The following is a 23,374-nucleotide window of genomic DNA, read 5'->3' as shown; positions in this document are numbered from 1 at the left end:
TATCTGTTTCCGCCGATATCGTCTTTATATTTTGTATTGTAAATAACTGTACGATACTCGGAGTTTGGAATTGTACTTCCGCATATGCATTTCCTATGTTTTATATATCAATGTTCCCTATTTATATTGTATTATTACTGTTAACCCCTGGCCTCGTGGCCGTGAAGGGTAACATTGCAACCTATCGAATTGTATCATTATTATCATTATTATTGCAATAAAGATTTCTTAAAGTGCCTGACTCACAACCCAAAGGTCGCGGGTTCGAATCCCGCCTCCAACTTGGATCAGAGTAAAATGCGAAAACTTTGGAAGGTGCATTATGGCCACAGAAGCTGATGTATATATAAAAAAATATATATTTCTAATTTCTTCACAACGAATTATTATTACTAATATTATTAGTCATATGGCGGAAGGAAGCCCGAGGCTTATGCTGCACCAGCCAACAAAAATTCTCAATTACCCTAAAAGAGGGACAGAAGTAAAACGGAATCACCAAGAAAGAGAAGAATGATGATATCTATCTCAGTACTCCAGTTGTACCAAGCCTATACTCACCAGATGGAGCTCCTGATTTGCCCCGATATTGAACTACCTAGAATAAACAATGGCAGTGGATACCACCACCACCCTTGGATGGTGATATCTGCAGAGAATAAGTAACATTAGTCTTCTCAGTGGTGAAGCGTTGCTTATTGGGGGTAGTGCAATATCAGGGCAACTCGTTGTAAAGACCTCCTGCTACAGGGATCCCCTTCTGTTAGATGTTATGCTGATGTAGCCCAAAATAGACCCACACTGAAGGAACAAACAGCTAAACCCAGTGAGAATGTAATGGTACTTAGAGCGTTAGAGAACAGCAATTTTAAAACCAGCGCTGATGTAAAAACCTTGGTAACCAACACTTTGAAGACAGAATTTAAAACAGTCAAAATAAAATCAATCAAATTAGCACGTAAAAAAGCGTAATTTTGGAAACGGCCTCTAAGTCGGACTTAAATAGTATCTCGACATCTGATTCCTTGTCCTCTGCAGGAATCTCTACGGGAGTTCCTAAAAAAAGAAACCTTCTATCATTATCTACAAGGTGCCCAAGGATCTAAGTAAGGAGGACATATTAGAAGAACTGTATAATAAAAATCTAGCTGACTATGATTTCACAATGGAGGAGATTAAGAAAGAGACCTCGTTCAGATTCACAACTAAGTCAAGGTCCTTGTCATTGGTACACTGGCTAATCAGTTTCTCCCCAAAAATTTACAAATGTATTTCATCAATAGACAGAATATTTTTTGCTTGTAGCTCACATAGGCATAGGCCATTTACAATAGTTACTAATTGCTTTTTGTGCTTGGGATACGGGCACACAACACAATACTGTACTCATAACTCCCCATCCTGTGGACATTGCGCCTGTAGTGGTCATGCGCATGCAGAATGCCCTCATAAGGATGAGGGAGGGCATTCTGCTACTCCTCATGGCTGTTACTTTCTAGTTTCACTATACTGCCCACCAACGTCCGACATTACACTTCATCTTGCCTACCTCGATCAAGTTATTTCTTTGGTAGGTACTGCCAAACTTATTATAATGTCAGACGTTAACGCCAAATCCAGTCTATGGCACACCAACCATACTGATATCAAGGGTTCACTCATAGAATACTTTCTCCTTTCACATGAGCTGACGGTTCTAAATAAACCCGGCTCACCTTATACCTTCAGCTCTCTAAATGGCGAATCAAATATAGACATCACTGCTACTTCTTACACCGTTTCTTCAAACATTAATGACTGGACAGTAAATACTAACATTTGCTCAAGTGACCATCGTGCGATCACCTTCTCTGTGACTTGCTCTGCACAATCATATAATCCTCCACTACAGGATCTTAGAAGATTTTCTTTGCGACGCATCATGTGGAACCGGTTTAATGACTCAATCAACACTGATTTCCCAATTGAAACCATAAACTTCATCCATCACTTTACAGCTTCTGAATTAGCTTCCTATGTTAATGATGCTCTCAGCCACGCCTGTTATAAAGCAGCCAAAAAGAAAATTCAGACTTCCCATCCCACTCCATTGTGGAACCGAGAACTTACTCTGCTTCGTCAGCGAGTGCATCGGGCTAGGCGTACTTACCAACGACATCACAGGAATTGGCCACCCTCCCGACGTCGAAAGTCTTAAAACAGAATATCAGACTCTCAAAAGACAATACGTCAAAACCATCACTACCGGTAAAATAAAATCTTGGCAGAACTTGATTACTTCTACTGGCAATCGGGACCCATGGGGCCTTGTTTATCGCCTTACGAGAAACAAATCCTATTCCCCTACTGTTTATTGGTCGGTACCCGCAAACGGCATCGAAACTCTCACTTGGAAGGACACCATCAACACTATCTTGGACAATCTGCTTCCTTCTGATCGCCCAGTTTAAGAAGAGCTGTCTTCCATACAGCTCTTCTTAAACTAATTCCTAAACCTTCAAACACCCAAAGTGGCAAGTCCTTCCGTCCCATTGCTCTGTTATCGCATTTGGCCAAAACACTTGAAAGGCTGATTGCTATAAGACTCACTTCACTGTTCACGAACACCTCTCTTGTATCACACGATCAATATGGTTTCCGAACTGGACGAGGAACTGAACAAGCAGTCGTTGAATTCCTTTCTCGAGTTAACTCTGCAAATTCTAAATACGTTCTTGCTATTTTTGTTGATTTTTCTTCGGCATTTGATCTGTTATGGTGGTCTAGTTTGTTTGCTCGCTTACGTGCGGCCCATTGTCCTCTTCCTCTCTATAACCTTTTAAGAAGTTATTTTGAAAACCGTACAGTTTCTGTTATTTCTGGATCTAACTCCATCTCCCGCTCTGTCACTAGGGGCTGTCCCCAAGGCTCTGTTCTTGGACCACTTGTCTGGAACATCGTTCTTGACGAATGGCTCCTTAAAACTATTCCTTACACTTCCAAATTGGCCTATGCAGACGATCTCACCCTGCTGATCCAGGGCAATTCACGTGCCTCCCTTGAAAGCACTGACAACTTAGTCATTTCAGATCTCTCTCAATGGTCCACCACAAATAAGTTATCCATATCCTCATCGAAAACTAAAATGATGCTGGTTAAGGGTTCGCTTAATATTTCACGGCCACCTGTTGTAAAACTTCAAAACAAATCACTTTCCACGGTTTCTTCTCTAAAATTTCTTGGTCTGATCATTGAGAGTAAACTTACATTTACTAAACACATGGAAGATCTCTCAGAGAAAGTGAAAAAACATACATCACACTTCTGCGTCTCTCTAAACAATCTTGGGGTCTTAATTCTCGTTCTCTACGGTTATATTACAAAGCTGTGTTTCTACCAATTTGTTCCTATGGCGCTGCCGCCTGGTTCTGGCATGTTAAGAAGGTTTCAGTACGGAATAAACTTCACAGAATTCAACGTAAAATGCTTTTAGCAATGTGCAGGGCCTGTAGGACTGTGTCTACTCCTGCTTTGCAGGTCTTTAACGGCTGTCTGCCCCTCGATCTCTTTCTTCTGTATCGAGGCCTGTGCTTCTACATTAGGCACGCTGTCCCTGTCACCTTTCTTGGCATTACCATCGATGTCAATGTGGATCCCAAGACAGAGAAAAGACGCTGTTGGAATATTTTGATGCAGAGCTGGCAAGACAGATGGTCCGCTACCTCTAAGGGTCTTGTTACTTTAAAGTTCATCCATAACGTCACCTTTGCCTCATTAGAGTCCACTCAGAAATGGTTTCATCCTGGTCTGTACACTCTCTACTTACTCTCTGGTCATGGCTCTCTTAATGCCAAACTCGCAACTTTCAACCTTGCTGAATCACGTCTCTGTTCTTGTGGTGAACCGGAAGACTGGGAACATATTTTATACCACTGCCATCAATACCTAGATCTTGGACAGAACCTTCTTCTCTCCACCAGTATCATGAGGTATGAAGTATATTGAGGGTCTAGCGGCTCCTGGGATTTCTCCCATCTCCGCGAATGTTCTATGTATCGGTGACGGTACCCTGTCAAAGCCAGAGATTTAGAAGTGTGTGGGTCATGAGTAGTGTTATATGTGGTGCCCATTGTTTATCCGGCTTATTGGCCGCCAGGCCCCTAATGGGACCCGACGTTGCCCATACCTCGCCACGTGGAGGCTAGCCGGGTGTTACCATTGAGTCAGTTGTACTCTGGCAGGTCCTGCCACTTACTTTCCTGGGATTTTAGTGGCTAGGACCTAAAATAAAATTGGAACGGACGCGGTTGATTTTAGTTCACTTACATTAAAGCGGTAATATGGGGTCTGACGCTGAAGGCCTGTTTCTGAAGTGCCTAAAAGGTTGGGCGAAATTTTTTTGGTGTATTTTAAATTTGGACGTGTAGGGCTATACACTGTGCAAGAGAAAGTGATGGGAGGGGAGAGTGAAGGCTGGGGGAAAAAGACAGACGTACGGGGATGTTTACCCTAGGGGGGAACTTCTTGGTGATTTCCCCTTTATATGTCAGGGCGCATCTAATGATTTCCAAGTCCAGCGGGAGGACTCCGGCCAGAACCTGGAGTGCGTGCGTGCGTGCGTGCTGACTGTGGAGACAGCTCGTGTGATGGTCAGAACTATTGACCGCTGGATGCTGTCCAAGGTTCTTCTATTTACCACTGGGGTTACCACTGGGGTTACCTTTTTGTACCAAACTGGTAGCGCATATGTGATGACCGGGATGAAGGTAGATTTGTAGTAGAGCGACAGGGTCCGCTTGTTTAGCCCCTAGTCCCTCTTGCGACCAATGCAGAATATTTCCGTGTCTTTTGTTTAATGTACTTTAGGTGGGGCTGAAAAGACAGATTTTTGTCAATGATGATTCCGAGATATTTGATTTAGGGTGTTTTCCCCCTATCCAGCTGTTTTAAAATCGGTAAACGAGTTGGTGATTTAAAAACATCGTCAAGTGGGGAGAAACACCCTAGACCAGGCCCGGGCAAATTATGGCTCGCGGCCCGCCGCACATTTTTGTGCGGCCCGCGAGCTGTAATTGTATTTTCGAAAAAACGTTTACTTATTTTATGCCTTTTGCGAAGCCTTTTTTGAAAAATAAATTTGTATATGTAATACCTTATAGAATTTGTCGACTTGTAAATTGTTTTATCATCTCGTTCAAATCGAGATAGAATTTGAAATTGTGCGCTAGGGAGGAACGAGCCAACGGGCGCTTTTATAACGGTATAATTTGCGATTATAAACTAACCTCGCGAAACTATTTGAGGAATAGTTATACCATTTGAGGAAATAGACCAACTAATCTCCCAACTCCCATCACCTTTCTGTATAATGGGAGACCTGAATGGGCATAGCCATCTGTGGGGAAACACTGATATCAACAGACGAGGACGGATAATAGAAAGAATAATAGACCATCATAACCTTGCTCTACTCAATAATGGCAAACATATGTATTTTCACTTTCCTAGTCGTACAACCTCAGCAGTAGATCTAACTATATGCACGCCTTCCCTTCTACCGGAATTAAAGTGGCAAATAATAGAAAACCCATACAACAGTGACCACTACCCAGTAATCACCATACTGACCAGAAACCCTCCTTGCCATCCAAACAGACCACCCCGCTGGAAAATAGAAAAAGGTATCTGGGAAAAATTTAGAGAACTGGCAATATTTAATGCACAAATCATCCAAGGAACATCGGTCGATGAAGCTCTGAAGCATGTCAAAGATACCTTAATACAAGCAGCCAAACAAACAACCTCAACTCGTTTTCCGTTGCACCCAAAATCCTGGTGGGACGAAGATTGCATGAAAACAAGAAGACAACAAAACAAAGCTTGGAATAAGTTCCGGAGATATCCTACAACCGATAATCTGATAAAATTTAAGCAAGCACGAGCGCTAGCTAGGTACACACGGAAACAAGCCAGAAAAACTTCCTGGATACAGTTTACTTCCTCTATAAATAGAACAACAAACACAAAAATAATATGGAATAAAATAAGAAAATGAATGGGAAGTAAAAAAGCCAACCATCACTAGTATTACATTGGAATGGAGAAAGCATTACCGAACCATCAGAGATAGCTAATATATTAGGAGAAACGCTTGCTAAAGTATCATCAAAACAATCCTACACTACTGAATTTTTGACCTATAAGGAGAAAACGGGAAAAAACAGAATTAAATTTAATACTAAAAGGATTGAACCCTACAACCAAAAAATTACAACACATGAATTACGTCAAGCAGTGTCACAAACAAAACCAAGTGCAGTTGGACCAGACAGTATACACCATGATATGCTTAAACACCTAAAGCACAAAGAGGTAGAAAACCTCCTTCAACTATACAACCGCATATTTCTAGAAAACCAATCTCCTGAAGCGTGGCATCATGCAATACTATTAGCTTTTCAAAACCCAATAAAGATCAGAAGGATCCAAACAACTATCGTCCGATAGACCTCACAAGCTGCTTAAGCAAAGTGCTAGAGAAGATAATCAACAAAAGATTAGTCTGCTTTTTAGGGACAACTAACTGGTTCACCAATATACAGTGTGGGTTTAGACCCAATCGATCCACATTAGATCACTTTGTACGAATAGAAGCAGATAAAAGAGATGCATTTATAACCTCAAAGCATATGGTTACTGTATTTTTTGATATAGAAAAGGCCTATGACACAGCATGGAGACACAGTATATTACAAGACATCCACGATGCAGGACTCAGAGGACATTTACCACTATTCATTCAAAATTTCATGAAAAATAGAACATTTCAAGTTAGAGTACAAAACACAATGTGTTTTGTACTCTAACTTGAAATGTAACTCTAACTAAACAAAATCATATAAACAAGAAGAAGCAGTTCCCCAAGGGTCTGTCCTGAGTGCCATACTATTCTCCATAAAATTAAATAGCATCACAAAAGAACTACCATCCACAGTGTCATATGCACTATATGTAGATGACTTCAGTATTTCATATCAAGCACAGAACATGGGAACAATAGAAAGTTAACTATAGTGTAACAATAGAAAGACAACTGCAATAACAACAGGAGCTTTCAGCACATCCCCGATGTACAGTCTCTATACAGAGGCTAATGAATCACCACTGTTCCTGAGGAGACAACATTTGTCACTGCTGTATGCTTACAGGATAACACCCTTAAGAGAACATCCGACTTGGAGAACTTTATTCTCGCCAAAATGGGAAAACATATACAGGAACCGCAAAATGGCAAACCAGCCTCTAGGCATCGGACTACAGGAGCTACTGATACCACATGATCTCAAAATAGATAACGCTGCAAACCAAGAAGGACATATAGATCCACCATTGATAAACCATATCACAGCTTATGAACTCCTCACACGAAACTGGAATAAAGATACTTTATCAGACAGCAACTTTAAACAACTGCATGCAGGACATAGAATGCAATATCCCAATAATCACATACCAATATATACAGACGGATCAAAATCAGAAAACCATGTAGGAGAATCAGCAGCAGTCCCAAATGTTACATTGTCACGCCAACTCCCAAAAGAATGCAGTGTCTACACTGCAGAATTAGTAGCAGTTCAGATAGCCCTGGAGCATTTCGGAACAACCTACCACTTGAGAACTGTAATATACTGTGATTCATTAAGTGTAATCCAAGCCATACAAAACACAAGCAATATAACCCATCCAGTACTCTGGCATATTAAACAGATACTAACAGGCTTCACAAACAAAAAACAAGAGATACTTTTCTGCTGGATACCAGGACACAAAGGTATACAAGGAAATGAAGAAGCGGATAGAATGGCAAAATCAACCACAAACCTTCATGAACAATATTTCGCAGTTCCACATAAGGACTACAAACCAATCATTAAAAATCGCTGTCTAATCGAATGGCAAGAACTCTGACAAAAACAAACAGGGAATAAATTATATGAAATAAAACCGAAAGTTGAGCACTGGAAAAGGAGTATATGGAAATCAAGGAGAGAAGAAGTTGTTCTGACCAGATTGCGGACAGGCCATACGCATTTCACAAATGGTTATCTATTCTGTGCAGAGGAACCCCTAAGATGCGAAGTATGCAATACTGTCCAAACAGTTGAACATATACTTACAGAATGCCCAACTTATGAAAATGATCGACACCGAATTTAGGAAACCAAAACATCACCCTTAAATATCTTTTAGGTGACAAGAAACACGTGTCAGATATTTTTAGATTCATACAATCAACATATACCATCTGCTGTAAATAATAATATAATACCACAGAAACAGTTAACCTTTTACATTCGAGAAAGGTTTATTTTAAAGAGAACATTGTACAACAAATGAACTGGCGCACTATGATCTCCGTTGTCAATGCGCCAATAAACAACAACAACAACAACCAGAAGAAAGTATGTCTTGAATCTGTTTGTAGGCTAAAACGTGACCCATCAGAGAACAGAACTGTATCATATTTGTCAGGGATCCAAGTCAACTGTTCGTGGCACCAGTTTTGCCGAGCTCTGCAGTAATTTGGGGTTGATGGTGTACAAAGCACAGCATCCCTTCCGACGAGTCCACTTGAATTGAACCTTCTTAACACAGTCCGGTTGGAAATGTTTTCACCTGCGGGTTCAGAAACAAGAGACAGGACATATTAGGGTTCGGTGTTCTGTCAGAGCCACACAGCTTTAACAGAAGCTCTTTGAGATGGAGGAACGTCCAACGTTGCTCCATCTCTAAGAATCATCTAAACGACAGTGAGTTGCCAAACTCAGTACTGGTGATGTGGCTATTCCACTGAGAAAACCAAAAATCAGATCGCAACCCTTGTTTTTATAGCCATGAATAATTTTGTAATGTGCTGCAAGCTCGCAGATCGATTTCTATTGGATACTGCGATTAAAATATTTATGAAAATCAATTTGTTCTGTTAATTTTGTCGAGCAGTGTATTTTCATGGGCTGGATATTGCTATTCACCTCCACACCCTTTTTACAGTTCCCCAAAAGAAAATAATTATATTTAAAATAAGAAGGAAATATTAATTCTTCGTCTGAAACGTATAAATTGGAAATTCTTAAAAATATTTTATTTTAATCCAGATATGACCGCCATGATGACGTCATCAGTAGTCTACAATACTTTATAAATTGTAATTTTTAAGAGATTTAAAGACTTTTATATATAATATACATTTATTAATATAAATATGGCAGATATTGAATCAGCTTATTAATACTAAAATAATTCTTATAAAATCATTAATCAACCTAAGACACCATTAATTATTTTAAATAACACCGACAGGTAGAAATTAATAAGAAAGTTTAATCTGTAATATGCAATTTGTAGTTATTTTGTTGTAGTTATTTTGTAGTTATTTCCATTGTAGTTATTTTGTCTGCTCCTGTTTTGATATTAATGAGGAAGGAATCTGATTGGCTGATGGCCAGATATTGCTAGTACAAATGATATTCACTTCTGCCGTTTACAGTTCCCCAAAAGGGAGAAAAAATATATCTAAAATAAGAAAGAAATATTAATTGTTCATCTGAAATATATTAATTTTTTTTTTTTTTTTTTTTTTTTTGGCTGGTGCAGCATAAGCCATAGGCTTTCTTGCACCATGCGGCCGTTACTAATACTAATACTAATACTAATACTAATTGGAAATACTTAAAATATTTTATTTAAATCCAGAGATGGCGGACTTGATTACGTCATCAATAGCCTACAATATTTTATAAATTGTTGTTTTATAAGAATCTTAAATATTTTTATATTTAATATACATTTTTAAAAATAATTATAGAACTGTTTAATTTAATTTAATAGTAATCTTAAACAATTCTTAAGAAAACATTAATCTAGTTCAGAAACCATTGTTAATTTTAAATAACTGCCACAGATAAAAGTTAAGAAGACTAATGATGCTGTGGTATGTATGAAACGCCCGACAATGTCAGGTGATATTTATTTCAGTTCGTTATCACTGACGATAAATTCACGAGTTGTATAAGAATCACATAGAAGACGATGCTTAAAAATATGATCACATGATATCGGTACGCAATATGATCCCCTGGCTCCCCCGAAAACGTGCACACAGGATTTGAGGATCTCTTCTCTCTACTTGTGCAATTACTCTACCCCTATGAGAGGGGTGTCGCCGTTGTTCATTTTTCCGACCCACACGAGAGAACCACCTCCACCATAAGTGTCCCTTTCTCCGATGTTGGAGGGATGGTACCGTATTCCTCGTTGACTCCAGATGAAATTAGTTCTTGAATCTGTTTGTAGGCTAAAACGGGACCTATCAGAGAACAGAATTGTATCACATTTGTCAGGGATCGAAGTAACCTGTTCGTGGCACCAGTTTTGACGAGCTCTGCAGTAATTTGGGGTTGATGGTGTACAAAGCACAGCATCCCTTCCGTGGAGTCCACTTGAATTGAACCTTCTTAACACAGTCCGGTTGGAAATGTTTTCACCTGCGGGTTCAGAAACCAGAGACAGGACATAGTAGGTTCCGTGTTCTGTCAGAGCCACACAGCTCTAACAGAAGCTCTTTGAGTTAGAGCAACGTCCAACGTTGCTCCATCTCAAAGAATCACCTGAACGACTGTGAATTGCCATCCTCAGTACTGAAGATGTGGGTATTCCACTGAGAAAACCAAAAATCTGGTCGCAACCCATGTTTTTATAGGCATGAATAATTTGCATAATGTGCGGTTCTGCAAGGTCGCAGATCGATTTCTACTGGATACTGCGATTAAAATATTTATGAAAATCATTTTGTTCTGTTAATTTTGTCGAGCACTGTATTTTCATGGGCTGGATATTGTTATTCACCTCCCCACCCCCTTTACAGTTCCCCAAAAGAAAATAATTATATTTAAAATAAGAAGGAAATATTAATTCTTCATCCGAAATGAATAAATAGAAAAATTCTTAAAAATATTTTATTTTAATCCATATATGGCCGACTTTATGACGTCATCGGTAGACTACAATACTTTATAAATCGTATTTTTTAGAATTTTAAATATATTTATATATAATACACAGTTATAAAAATAATTACAGAATATTTTAATTTAGTTTATTAGTAATCTTAAAGAATTCTTAAGAAAACATTAATCAAGTTCAGAAAGCATTCTTCATTTTATATAACTGCCACAGATAAGAATTTTAGGGCGATTCTTCCATGGGATAACGACGACAGCGGGGAAACCGAAATCAACAGTGACATTCATATGGTCTGAAAACAGCATGACAGAAATGAACCATGCTCGATAAAGTGGTGTCCTTAAGATTCAGTGCCAACAAATCCCATTGTTCCATCATCGCAGACCTTAGCTCACTAAATAGCCGAGATGTTCACTTCCAATTCGACTCCGAAGGGCGTTCCACTCGTCTTCCAAGGAATTTAAATCTCGTGCTGACCGCCGTAGTCGTTGAACATCTGCAGATTCTTCTACCACTTGGTCTCTAAGTGCAGTGGCGTTGTTATACGTGGAAAGAAAATCTGAGCCAATCGAACCCCCGAAAAGGTGCACATACGATTTCAGGATGTGTTCTCTCTACTTCTGCAGTTACTCTACCCCTGTGAGAACATCAAGAGGGGTGACGCCGTTGTTCATTATTCCGCCTCCACCATAAGTGTCCCGTTCTCCGATGTTGGAAGGATGGTACTGTATTCCTCGTTTTCCCCCGATGAAAGGGCCCCAGGTGCCAAGCGATTTATTAGTGACTAAGCGATTCCCAGCGATATATAGAGTGTTCTGAAAAATATACAAGTTTCTTTAATTTTCTTCGTTAAATTCCCTTTATTTTTTGTGAAACACCTCTTTGTCTTACAATCAGTAAGTGAAGACACAGAAAGGAAACTCACCTTTCTTATTTTTTCTGTTATTCTCACTTTTACGAATCTAACTTACACAGCCGCTTGGTCACTCACTAAGAAGCACTGCTCTTGCCTCCACGTGGCGAGGCTGGTAACCTGGAAGAGGAAAGTAACACTCCCTGGGCCAAAACAGAAAACATGACTAGTAAAATAACCACTAGTACTATAGGGCTTCAAGAGAAAGCCCTACCAAGTAGTGAAACAGAAAACACAAAATCAAAGAGACAGAAGAGAGATATGGACCCACCAAAACAACCAACATACATTGTCATACATGCGACAGGAGATCACACATTAGGACGTATGTCTCCGTTTGTTCTTCAGAAAACGTTAGAGGGTGTAGTAGGATCTCCCAAGTCAGTTCGACGGCTGAGATCCGGAGACATACTAGTGGAAACAGAAAATCCCAAACACTCCCAGAAGTTACTTTCAAAAACAGTTTTGGGAAGAATGCCAGTGGTTGTAACACCACACAATATACTGAATTCTTCCAGACGGGTGATCGCAGAATGGGACCTCTTAATTGTGTCAGAGGAAGAGCTCACAGAAGAATTAAGAAGCCAAGCAGTTACAGGAGTGAAGAGAATTAATATCCGAACTGCCAAGTACGACAATACATACCAAATCCAGTGCCTTGTTACAAATGTCAGAAATTTGGACATTCGCAAATGCCATGCAGAAATTCAGCAACCTCCGCCAAATGTGATTCTAAAGAACACGAGACTACAGTTTGCTCTCAACATCTTGAAATGTACAAACTGTAAAGGGGAACACCCAGCTTACTCAAAAACTTGTGAAAAATGGAAACAGGAGAAACTAATCCAGGAAGATGCGGGTCCTAACAATATGGACCAATTTTGCTGGGACGGAGGCTGCTCCCGATTGGCGGGAAATGGTATTTGGAAATAAAAAGGTTTGTTTTTCATCTCGATAGATGGCGTAAATACAGAATTTAATTTTCAATTTATTTTTACCTTTTCGTTGGGGCGCAAACTGGGATCGTTGTGTACAGCGGGCGTTAACGTTTACTCGTGACTGTGCGGGTCCACCGTTAGCTTCTGGTTAGATGCAGTCTTTGAATGTATCGGTTGTGACAGTGAATTTTTGCGAATATTTTTAACGTTATTTGGCAATGCATTGTGGATGATATATATATATATATATTTTAAACTGACAGTTAAAATTTCCTTGCTGTTTCCTTCTGTTGTTGAGACCTGAAAATAACAATTATCTGTATTCTTAAAGTTTTTTCTTCCAAAGTTCAAGGATTTAATCTCGGGAGCAACTAAACTTCAAGGTTTAGGCCCAAATGGATGTCGGATGAACTAATGAATCTAGTGGCAGGGAAAAAAATGCATATGGGGGATATAAATTATCGGGAGACACAGAAGCGTGTTTTAGATATAAGCTGGTCTGTAATCAAGTTAAGAAAGAGATTAGACAGCAGATTACGAGAAATCTTTAGCAAAAAATGAGCAGTGCAGATAGGCTGCCAGAGTTCGTCATGGGGTTTTGTCAATTATATTCAGAAATTTGCAAGTAGTGATAAAGAAGGGATTTTCCCTTTGTATAAGACAATAGACCACGCCTTGAGTACTGCGTTCAGGTCTGGAGACCTCATTTTAGGAAGGATGTAGAGTTGTTTTAGCGAGTACAGAGAAGGGCAACAAGATTGGTGAGAGGGAGAAAGGGGTTCCATACCATGAAAGGTTTAATTTCTCCAATTGCAGTTGTGTACAGTAGGCACCTGGGAAGTGATCTGATTGATGAGTATAAGCGTCTTGAAGGGCTTGAGCCGCCTCAGTTCACTTTATGTTTTTTTTTCATTACATTTTATGCTACTACTATTAGTACTTTTATCTCATTATGCTTTACTTTCACCTTTTCTCACTCTCACCCTGATGGCCCTGAGTGCTGCAAAACAATATAAAAAAGAAATTGGGATCAGTTGCAATCACTGCTTCTTTGGTGTCCATAGAAAAGAAAAAATATATACTGCTTTAAGTTTTTTACTGATAGTTACCTTGCTGTCCATACTGCAAGATAGTTTTGTAATAGGTGTGGATAGGAATTGTCTTCGTTCTTTATTATTCGGTCCATTATGCTATGGTTATTTGGTAAGGAGATTAACCATATGTTTGATCATTTTTTTTCAAAATGGTGTTTGCTAATATTCGAAAATAAAATTAAAAAAAAAAGCATAGTGACCAGTGAGAAGAATTCTTTCACGCTCGTTGATTCGTGTTTGAAAATGTATAAGGAAGACAAAATCTTAAGAAAAGCGAACAGTCGGTAAATTTCCATTCATTAACTATAAGCTTTTCTATCAAATTAATTAATCAATTTATTAATTAATTTATTAATTAATTTATTAATTAATTTATTTATTAATTCTATTGGTTTCGCTTTTCGATATTTCTCTATTTTTAAGGCAATGATATCAAAGCCTGCCCCTATGTATGTTGCTATCCCTTCTGGCAAAAGAGCTATACGGTTCAGCACTGCTGGAATATTGCTATACTGTAATTTATTTTTCATTAAAATGAAAAAAAGAAAGGTCTCATAGTGCTAGGGTCGGGCTCCACTTGTGGTTTCCCACATCTGAGCCATATATACACTGTGAAGAAATACACAGTACCACTGTAAATGCCAGAAAAGTGCCGTGTGCTAAATGTGCAGTATTGTGTTGGGTTCTGTTTGTGTCTTGGGGTTTGGCCACAGGGCCCCTGGTGGGACCCCACGTTGCCACAAACACAACTAGGAGGTAGCCAGTCTGCCCGTAAAACTATAGCTAATCTCTCTCAGGGTCGCCTCACCTTCCTGAGCGGAGACAAAGTTTAGTTTCCGCTCAAGAAGCTGAGCGGAGACAAAAAAAAACAATAATAATAATTAAAAAAATTATTAACAATAATAATAAAATAACAAATTATAAATAAATAAAATAAAATGATAAGAATAAAATAATTATCACTTTTTAAAATATATACATAATAATAATTAATAAAAAAGAGAAAAGGAAATTGTCAACCAAGTGTTTCCCTCCTCCCGTAGATAATTATCCAGTTGACATTTGAATTTCCCCGAACTGTCAGCCTCTAGCACCCATGTGCGAGGGGTTACCGAAAAGTAAGGAGAACACACTTTTTCTCTCGATGATGTTTAGTAATACGAAGTTCAAATTGTACATTAAGGAATGAGTGAGCATGCATTACTTCTCCACAAAATCTCCAGTTATATTGATGCGCTTGTCCCTCCCAACGATGGATCAGTTTAGGAATACCAGTACTGAAGAATCCGGGCCTACAAGGAGTAACCAGCATCGCACCGCCTGATGAACTTCCTCATCCGCGTCTGGGCTGTAGGGGGGGGATGGGAAAGAGTTTCCCAACGATTACGGCGCAACCACTCACCACAGTGGGGTCAGTGTATGCAGTTGCGTTGTCGTGGAAGAAAATTACGCCGCTTGTCCGGAATCCTGGTCGTTTGCTTCGGATGTTGGCTTTCAGTTTTTCCAACGTTGCACAGTAAAGCTGTGCATTGATTGTCCCACCACCTTTCGGCAAGTAATCCACCAACAGAACGCCTTGGCGAACCCCGAACACTGTGGTCATGATGTCGATCCTCAATGTCAACGCGGCCCGCATTAAATTCATTGCGGCAAAAACACACGCGCTTCTTTGTCATCACCATTTCGCCATACATAGCAACCAGTTCACGTGAATGTCACTTGGTGAAGACCCTTTCGCTTACAAAAAGCGAATAACTTCACGAACAATTGTTTTGGACCACACTCGCACGGTAGTCGTAATTTTGCAACTGGAATCTGGTGTGAGGTGACAGTACCACAACACTGCACTGGAGGTCTTTTTGAACGTTATTAACGGGTCTACGTGTCGAGCGTGTTTCATCTCATTACCTTTCACCATTATTAAGAAAAAACGTGTTGCCTTACTTTTCGGAAACCCTTAATAGGTAACTTATTCCAGTAATTTATAACTCGCTGGCTAAAAGAAAACTTCCTGCGATCCAGTCTAAACGTCTCCCACGGTAACTTGAAATTATGGCCCCTTGTTCCAGAATCATTTATAACCGTGAAAATTTCGGGGCGAACCCTGGGGTAGCCTTGCCATCCAAGGAGAGCCCAAAAATAAAAGAAATGTTTATTGTAAAGGAGATAATGGGAAGATAGGAAGAGGATAAATGTGGTGGAGAACTGAGGAAGGTCGTAGTTGAAACATCCGATTTGAAAGAGGAGACAGTAAGAGAACCCCTGTTTCAGGATTCTCATCCTGGTACGGAGGGTGGGAGTTGAAAGTGGGTAGTGTGATGAGCCACCAGGCAAAAGGGGGGGGGCACCCAGGGGGAAGGAGAAGAATTTTTAATAATATATATATATTTTTATTTTTAATAATATATATATTTATTATTGTTTATAGTATTATTTTCCGGCGTAAGAAACTTCCCGTGTAAAACGTTCGTGATAAAAAATAGACATTGCATTATTGTATTATAATGACATTTTCCCACTTAATACATTTTTTAGATAATTATTTTTAATATAAAAAAATATTAAACGAAATAAATAATTGGTAACCGAACAAGTTATTGGCAATCATCATTCTTCTCTTTCTTGGTGATTCCTTTTTACTTCTGCTCCTCTCTTAGGGTAATTGAGAATTTTTTGTTGGCTGGTGCAGCATAAGCCTCAGGCTTCCTTCCGCCATATGACTAATAATATTAGTAATAATAACTCGTTGTGAAGAAATTAGAAATATATATATATTTTTTCTGTTAGTTGTATAATGGAAGTGACATGTTGCAATTGTTTTCATGATATCCATAATTGGATAGGTAGACCACGAAAAGACCACCATTTTCCGTTAAGTTCTGGTTTTTCTGTAACAGTCTTCAATTACTTGGTGGATTGTTCTCTGTTTTATTGTAACTGTAACCTTTTAAATAAGTTCAAACTCCAGAGGAACTCATCCTTCCAACTTGGCAGTGAGCATTTGGTAAGGAGTTTAATGAACAGAATATTAAGCAATTAGAAATATTCTGTTTAAAAATTTTTCCCATGGATTCAGAGTAAAATGTTTATAAATTCTTAAATAGTACTTAAAAATCATCTTTAAATTATTTCATTTTCGTTAGTGAAGTTAATATTTCATACCCTTAATGTCATTTTTTCACGTGAGAAGTTGTTTGTTCTTATTTGGTTTTTAGGAGCATTAGCAACTAAGGCCATATTGCTCCAGCGATATGCGGGGGTCATTCCCTGACCTTTCCCCATCCTCCGTATTTGGTGGTCACGGGCTCGAAACCCAGTCTAATGAAGAAGGGTGTGCTTCTCCTGCCCACTTGGATACGGAGGAGCCGAGAAGTTGTAAATCTCCTGAAAATTTTCCCCGATATTTCGAGACAACGTCCTAAATAAGTTTTGCAGTCCCTTGGAAAACTTCTTATCCCAGTTCTACTGTAATAATGTTGCTTGGAAAGGCAAACTTGCAAGAGATTTCAACGTAAGTTTTAAGCGACATCTTTATTTTAAAAGGGTTATCAAAAACTAAAATCCTCAAAATTAATTTATAAAATCTTCATTTATTATTAATAATTATCAAAAGATTCATAAAATATTTTAAAATTTAATAGAAAGTTTTGGAAAATTTAATTCATTTATATTTCACACCACTAAATGTTTTGTATTTTTTCAAGAACTGAAGTATGCTTGCAATGGATACTTGCTTTGCCATCTTCAGCGTTCAAAAGTGTGGAAAAAAAATTGAAAGAGCGTGATCATAAAATTGTTCTTTCAGGATTGTAACAAAAATGTGAAGGATTAGGAGTTTAAAATCAGCCTTCTTTCAGGATGTACACTTCAGTGGGACAATAAGCATAAAATGGCGTAGGTGTCTCATTCACAGAGCGCTCCTATTCTCAACGAGTTGCCTCGGTATTGCAATCCTACAAGTTCCAAAACAGAAAGGATATTTTGAATAGTTTTAGCATTTTCTGTGCAGTGTTCACCAGGCCAACAGAATCATTAAAATTTAAACGAGTTTTTAAAATATAAAATTTTTAATATTTCTTATAAAACATTCATTTATTATTAATAAACTTTAAAATAATTCTCAAATATTTTGAAGTTATATTTCTATTATTATGAAAAATCTGATATTATATTTGAAATTATAAATGAAAATAATTATAAAAGATATTTTCAGAAAATATTAATTTATCTACCACACCACGATTCATTTTATAAATTTCTTTATTAGAGGTTTGTCAGAAAGAAATTTCTTAGTATATTGTAACAAGATTCGCGTGTATTTAAAGTGTAGAAAGGAAATTCAACTCGCTTGTTTTGAATTGCGTTAAAACTGAAACTGAAGAAAACTTAAGAAGAAGAAGAAACGTGTTTGAGGGTAAAATGGAGAAGACAGTTAGAAGATATTGAATTATTTAATAATAATTATCTATCCAATAGCTAATAGAGAGATGGAAGTTCGTTCCAGCAATCAATTACCCGCTGACAAAACCCAAATTTCCTCACACGTCTTCTACAACTGTTTTTCCTCAATTTCAGCTTATGCCTCCTCAGGTTCCTAATCTGAGGAAGAATCCCATCAGAACTGAGGCAGGTCAAGCCCTTCAAGACGCTTATACACATCAATCAGATCACCTCCCAGGTGCCTACTGTACACACCTGCAATTGCAGAAATTAAAACTTTCATGGTAAGGAACCCCTTTCTCCCTCTCACCAATCTTGTTGCCCTTCTCTGTACTCGGTAAAAAAAACTCTACATCCTTCCTAAAATGAGGTGTCCAGACCTGAACGCAGTACTCAAGGCGTGGTCCATTGTCTTATACAAAGGGAAAATCAAAGGGCTTGGGACAACGAGTGTGCTTTACTCCCTAGTGAAACTTGGCAGAACTGGTTTAAAGATTGGTTTCGCAGGATGGAGAGGTGTATTGGATGTAGAGGAAATTACTTTGAAAAAATTAAATAAACAAAGCTCTATTGCAAAACTTTCCTAGTACCCTTTGTACAAAGGGAAAATCACTTCTTTATCACTACTTGCAAATTTCTGAATATAATTGACAAAACCCCATGACCAGCTCTGGCAGCCTATCTGCACTGCTCATTTTTTGCTAAAGATTTCTCTAATCTGCTGTCTAATCTCCTTCTTAACTTGATTATAGACCAGCTTATATCTAAAACACGCTTCTGTGTCTCCCGATAATTTATATCCCCCAAATGCATTTTTTTCCCTGCCACTAGATTCATTAGTTCATCCGACATCCATCTGGGCCTAAACCTTGAAGTTTAGTTGCTCCCGAGATTAAATCCTTGAACTTTGGTAGAAAAAACTTTAAGAATACAGATAGTTTTTATTTTCAGGTCTCAACAACAGAAGGAAACAGCAAGGAAATTTTAACTGTCAGTTTAAAAATATATATATATATATATATATCATCCACAATGCATTGCCAAATAACGTTAAAAATATTCGCAAAAATTCACTGTCACAACCGATACATTCAAAGACTGCATCTAACCCGAAGCTAACGGTGGACCCGCACAGTCACGAGGAAACGTTAACGCCCGCTGTACACAACGATCCCAGTTTGCGCCCCAACGAAAAGGTAAAAAAAAATTGAAAATTAAATTCTGTATTTACGCCATCTATCGAGATGAAAAACAAACCTTTTTATTTCCAAATACCATTTCCCGCCAATCGGGAGCAGCCTCCGTCACAGCAAAATTGGTCCATATTGTTAGACCCGCATCGTCCTAGATTAGTTTCTCCTGTTTCCATTTTTCACACGTTTTTGAGTAGGCTGGGTGTTCCCCTTTCCAGTTTGTACATTTCAAGATGTTGGCAGAGCAAACTGTAGTCTCGTGTTCTTTAGAATCACATTTTGCACAGGTTGCTGAATTTCTGCATGCCATTTGCGAATGTCCAAATTTCTGATATTTGTAACAACGCAGTGGATTTGATATGTGTTGTCGTACTTGGCAGTTCAGATATCCTGCTTTGATTGTTGTTGGAGTATTAAATGTTATGATAAGGGTTCGTGTTGGAATTATATTTCCATCCCATCGGATATTAATTCTCTTCACTCTTGTAACTCCTTGGCTTCTTAATTCTTCTGTGAGCTCTTCCTCTGACACATTTAAGACGTCTCATTCTGAGATCACCCGTCTGGAAGAATTCAGTGTGTTGTGTGGTGTTGCAACCACTGGCATTCTTCCCAAAACTGTTGTTGAAAGTAACGTCTGGGAGTGTTTGGGATTTTCTGTTTCCACCAGTATGTCTCCTGATCTCAGCCGTCGAACTGACTTGACTGATCCTACTCGATCCTCTAACATTTTCTGAAGAACAAACGGAGACATACGTCCTAATGTCTGATCTCCTGTCGCATGTATGACAATGTATGTTTGTATTTTTGGTGGGTCCATATCTGTCTTCTGTCTCTTTGATTTTGTGTTTTCTCTTTCACTACTTGGTCTGGCTTTCTCCTGGAGCCCTATAGTATTAGTAGTTATTTTACTAGTCACGTTTGCTCTTTTGGCCCAGGGAGTGTTACTTCCTTCTCCCAGGTTACCAGCCCCGCCACGTGGAGGCAAGAGCAGTGCTTCTTAGTGACCAAGCGGCTGTGTAAGTTAGATTAGTAAAAGAGAGAATGAGAGAAAAAATAAGAAAGGTGAGTTTCCTTTCTTTGTTTTCACTTACTGAGTGCAAGACAAAGAGCTGTTTCACAAAAAATAAAGTGAATTTAACGCAGAAAATTAAAGAAATTTGTATATTTTTCAGAACACTCTATATATCGCTGGGAATCGCTTAGTCACTAATACATCGCTTGGCACCTGGGGCCCTTTCATCTGGAGACAACGAGGAATACGGTACCATCCCTCCAACATCTTAGAAAGGGACACTTATGGTGGAGGCGGTTTTCTCGTGTGGGGCGGAATAATGAACAACGGCGACACCCCCTTCATGTTCTCACAGGGGTACAGTAACTGCAGAAGTAGACAGAACAGATCCTAAAATCGTATGTGCACCTTTTCGGGGGTTCGGTTGGCCCAGATTTTCTTTCGACGTATAACAACGCCACTGCTCTTAGACACCAAGTGGTAAAAGAATATCTTTAATCTGCAGATATTCAACGACTACGGCGGTCAGCACGAGATTTAATTCCCTTGGAAGACGTGTGGAACGCTTTTAGGAGTCGAATTGGAAGCCAACAGCCAACTCCTCGGCCATTTGGGTCTGCGCTGATGGAAGAATGGGATTTGTTGCCACTGAACCTTAAGGACACCACTTTATCGAGCATGGTTCATTGCTGTCCAACCGCTTCCAGCGGATCATAAGCCATACTGATGTCTTGTGACCATATTTTTTAGCATCCTCTATGGACTTCCGTGATTTATTTGGCAATACGACTTATCAATTTCCCTCTTGGTTCTCTCTCTGTGAGCATCGACCTCTACCCGATAAAATGACGGGCATCCCATACCTGCCACAGGCAATTACTTTTCTTAATTTCTATCAGTGGCAGATATTTAAAATCATGAATGGTTTCTGAACTCGATTAATGTTTTCTTAAGAATTGTTTAAAATTACTAATAAACTAAATTAGATATTTCTATAATTATTTTTATAAATGTATATTATATATAAGTGTATTTAAGATTCTTATAAAACTACAATTTATAGAGTATTGTAGACTATCGATGACGTCATCACGTCGACATCTGGATTTAAATAAAATATTTTAAGTATTTCCAATTTATATATTTCAGATGAACAATTAATATTTCTTTCTTATTTTAAATATATTTTTTCTTCCTTTTAGGGGTATCATCCATCCAACATCGGAAAAGGGACACTTATGGTGGAGGTTGTATTCTCGTGAGGGGCGGAATAATGATAAACGGCGACACCCCTCTTCATATTCTGATAAGGCCACCATAACTGAGCATGTGGACATGTGTTTTTGTAATGGATCTGTGCCCATTAATTCTGATGTTAAGAGAATTTGTGGTTTGGCCTACGTATTTAACATTGCAAATATTGCATATGAGCAAATATATGACGTTTTTAGTTTTACAAAAAGGAGGATAAATAGAGTTAGATTTGGATTCGGAGTTATCCATCATGGGACAAGTGAGACATCGTTTATCTAAACATTTTTGAAAATAGATAATATTAACATCAGAATTAATGGACACAGATCCAAAAGTAAAAATCTTTTACTTGATACCATTTTAGATACTGAAATGGAACTTTTCCATTTTCACCACCATGGCTTCAACAACGGTAAAATTAAAATTCTTGCCATTATCAATGACAACGTTCTTCGTGATTATTATGAGAATCTATTTATGTGCACTTATAAATCTTTATATCCCTACGGCCTAAACAATAGATTTTTTAACAAAACTCTTTTAAGCAATGGTTGTTTAAACACCAGCCACTGCATTTACAATTTATTCCATCTTACTCATTTCTTCAATAACAATAAGCGTAGATACAAACGTGGAAATAAATCAAATCGTCATCATAGGCATATTCGGCACAATTTTCGTAATATTATTAACTCCTGGGACAATACCATACTTGATATACACAACATTTCTCTTTTTCTCTTTAATATCAAAAACTCTATACTAAAAGCCTTAACTTTATTTAAATGTAAAAATATTCAACTTAAGCATATTATTTTAGATATCTCTCTCTTTAGACTAGGTCGCATTACTACATGCAGTAATGAATACTGTACTATTAAATTTATTCATAGTTGGTTCGATAAAATTCCTTGCCATTATTGGCTTAATAATCGTAATAATTTTCTCCCATTTTATTTATAATAATTTCAAGTTCAAGATCCATCACTGCTTCAAATATGAATCTCCTATTGGACTTAAAATTTGTAATTATAAAACTCTAGCTACTAATTTAGGCAACTTACAAGCTTTAGATCTTCCATGTCACTGTGATGATCCCATATATGCTCCTTACGTTGATCAACATCATAAACTTATTATTACTGGTAACCTGGACATTATTAACAACATTCCACTAAAGTCCGCTATGGAAAAAGGTTTTAAATTCAGACCAGTCCATAAGGCCAACCTCAATAATATACATAAAGATATTTATCTGAATATCTTGAACTTTTGCAACAAGTTAGCATATAAATATACAATACCCCACGAAGCTTTTTATAATTGGATAAATGTTACATTTCAAGACATTAAAAAAATTATTTCTAAAACTTACTACCTTTACAATAATTCGCATATCAAGTACTTTAACCTGAAGAAAGCCATCTCAGATTTACAACAAAAATTTATTATCACTCCGGTAGATAAGGCTTCTAATAACTTTGCTATCTTTTGCAAGCAATTTTATTACACCACCCTCAAAA

Source organism: Mastigoproctus giganteus, chromosome 4 (assembly GCF_048544385.1).
Source record: "Mastigoproctus giganteus isolate SK-2022 chromosome 4, ASM4854438v1, whole genome shotgun sequence".
In the NCBI taxonomy this organism is placed as follows: Eukaryota; Metazoa; Arthropoda; class Arachnida; order Uropygi; family Thelyphonidae; genus Mastigoproctus; species Mastigoproctus giganteus.
The sequence above is the reverse complement of the archived record's forward strand: the minus strand, read 5'-3'. Positions refer to the sequence as shown.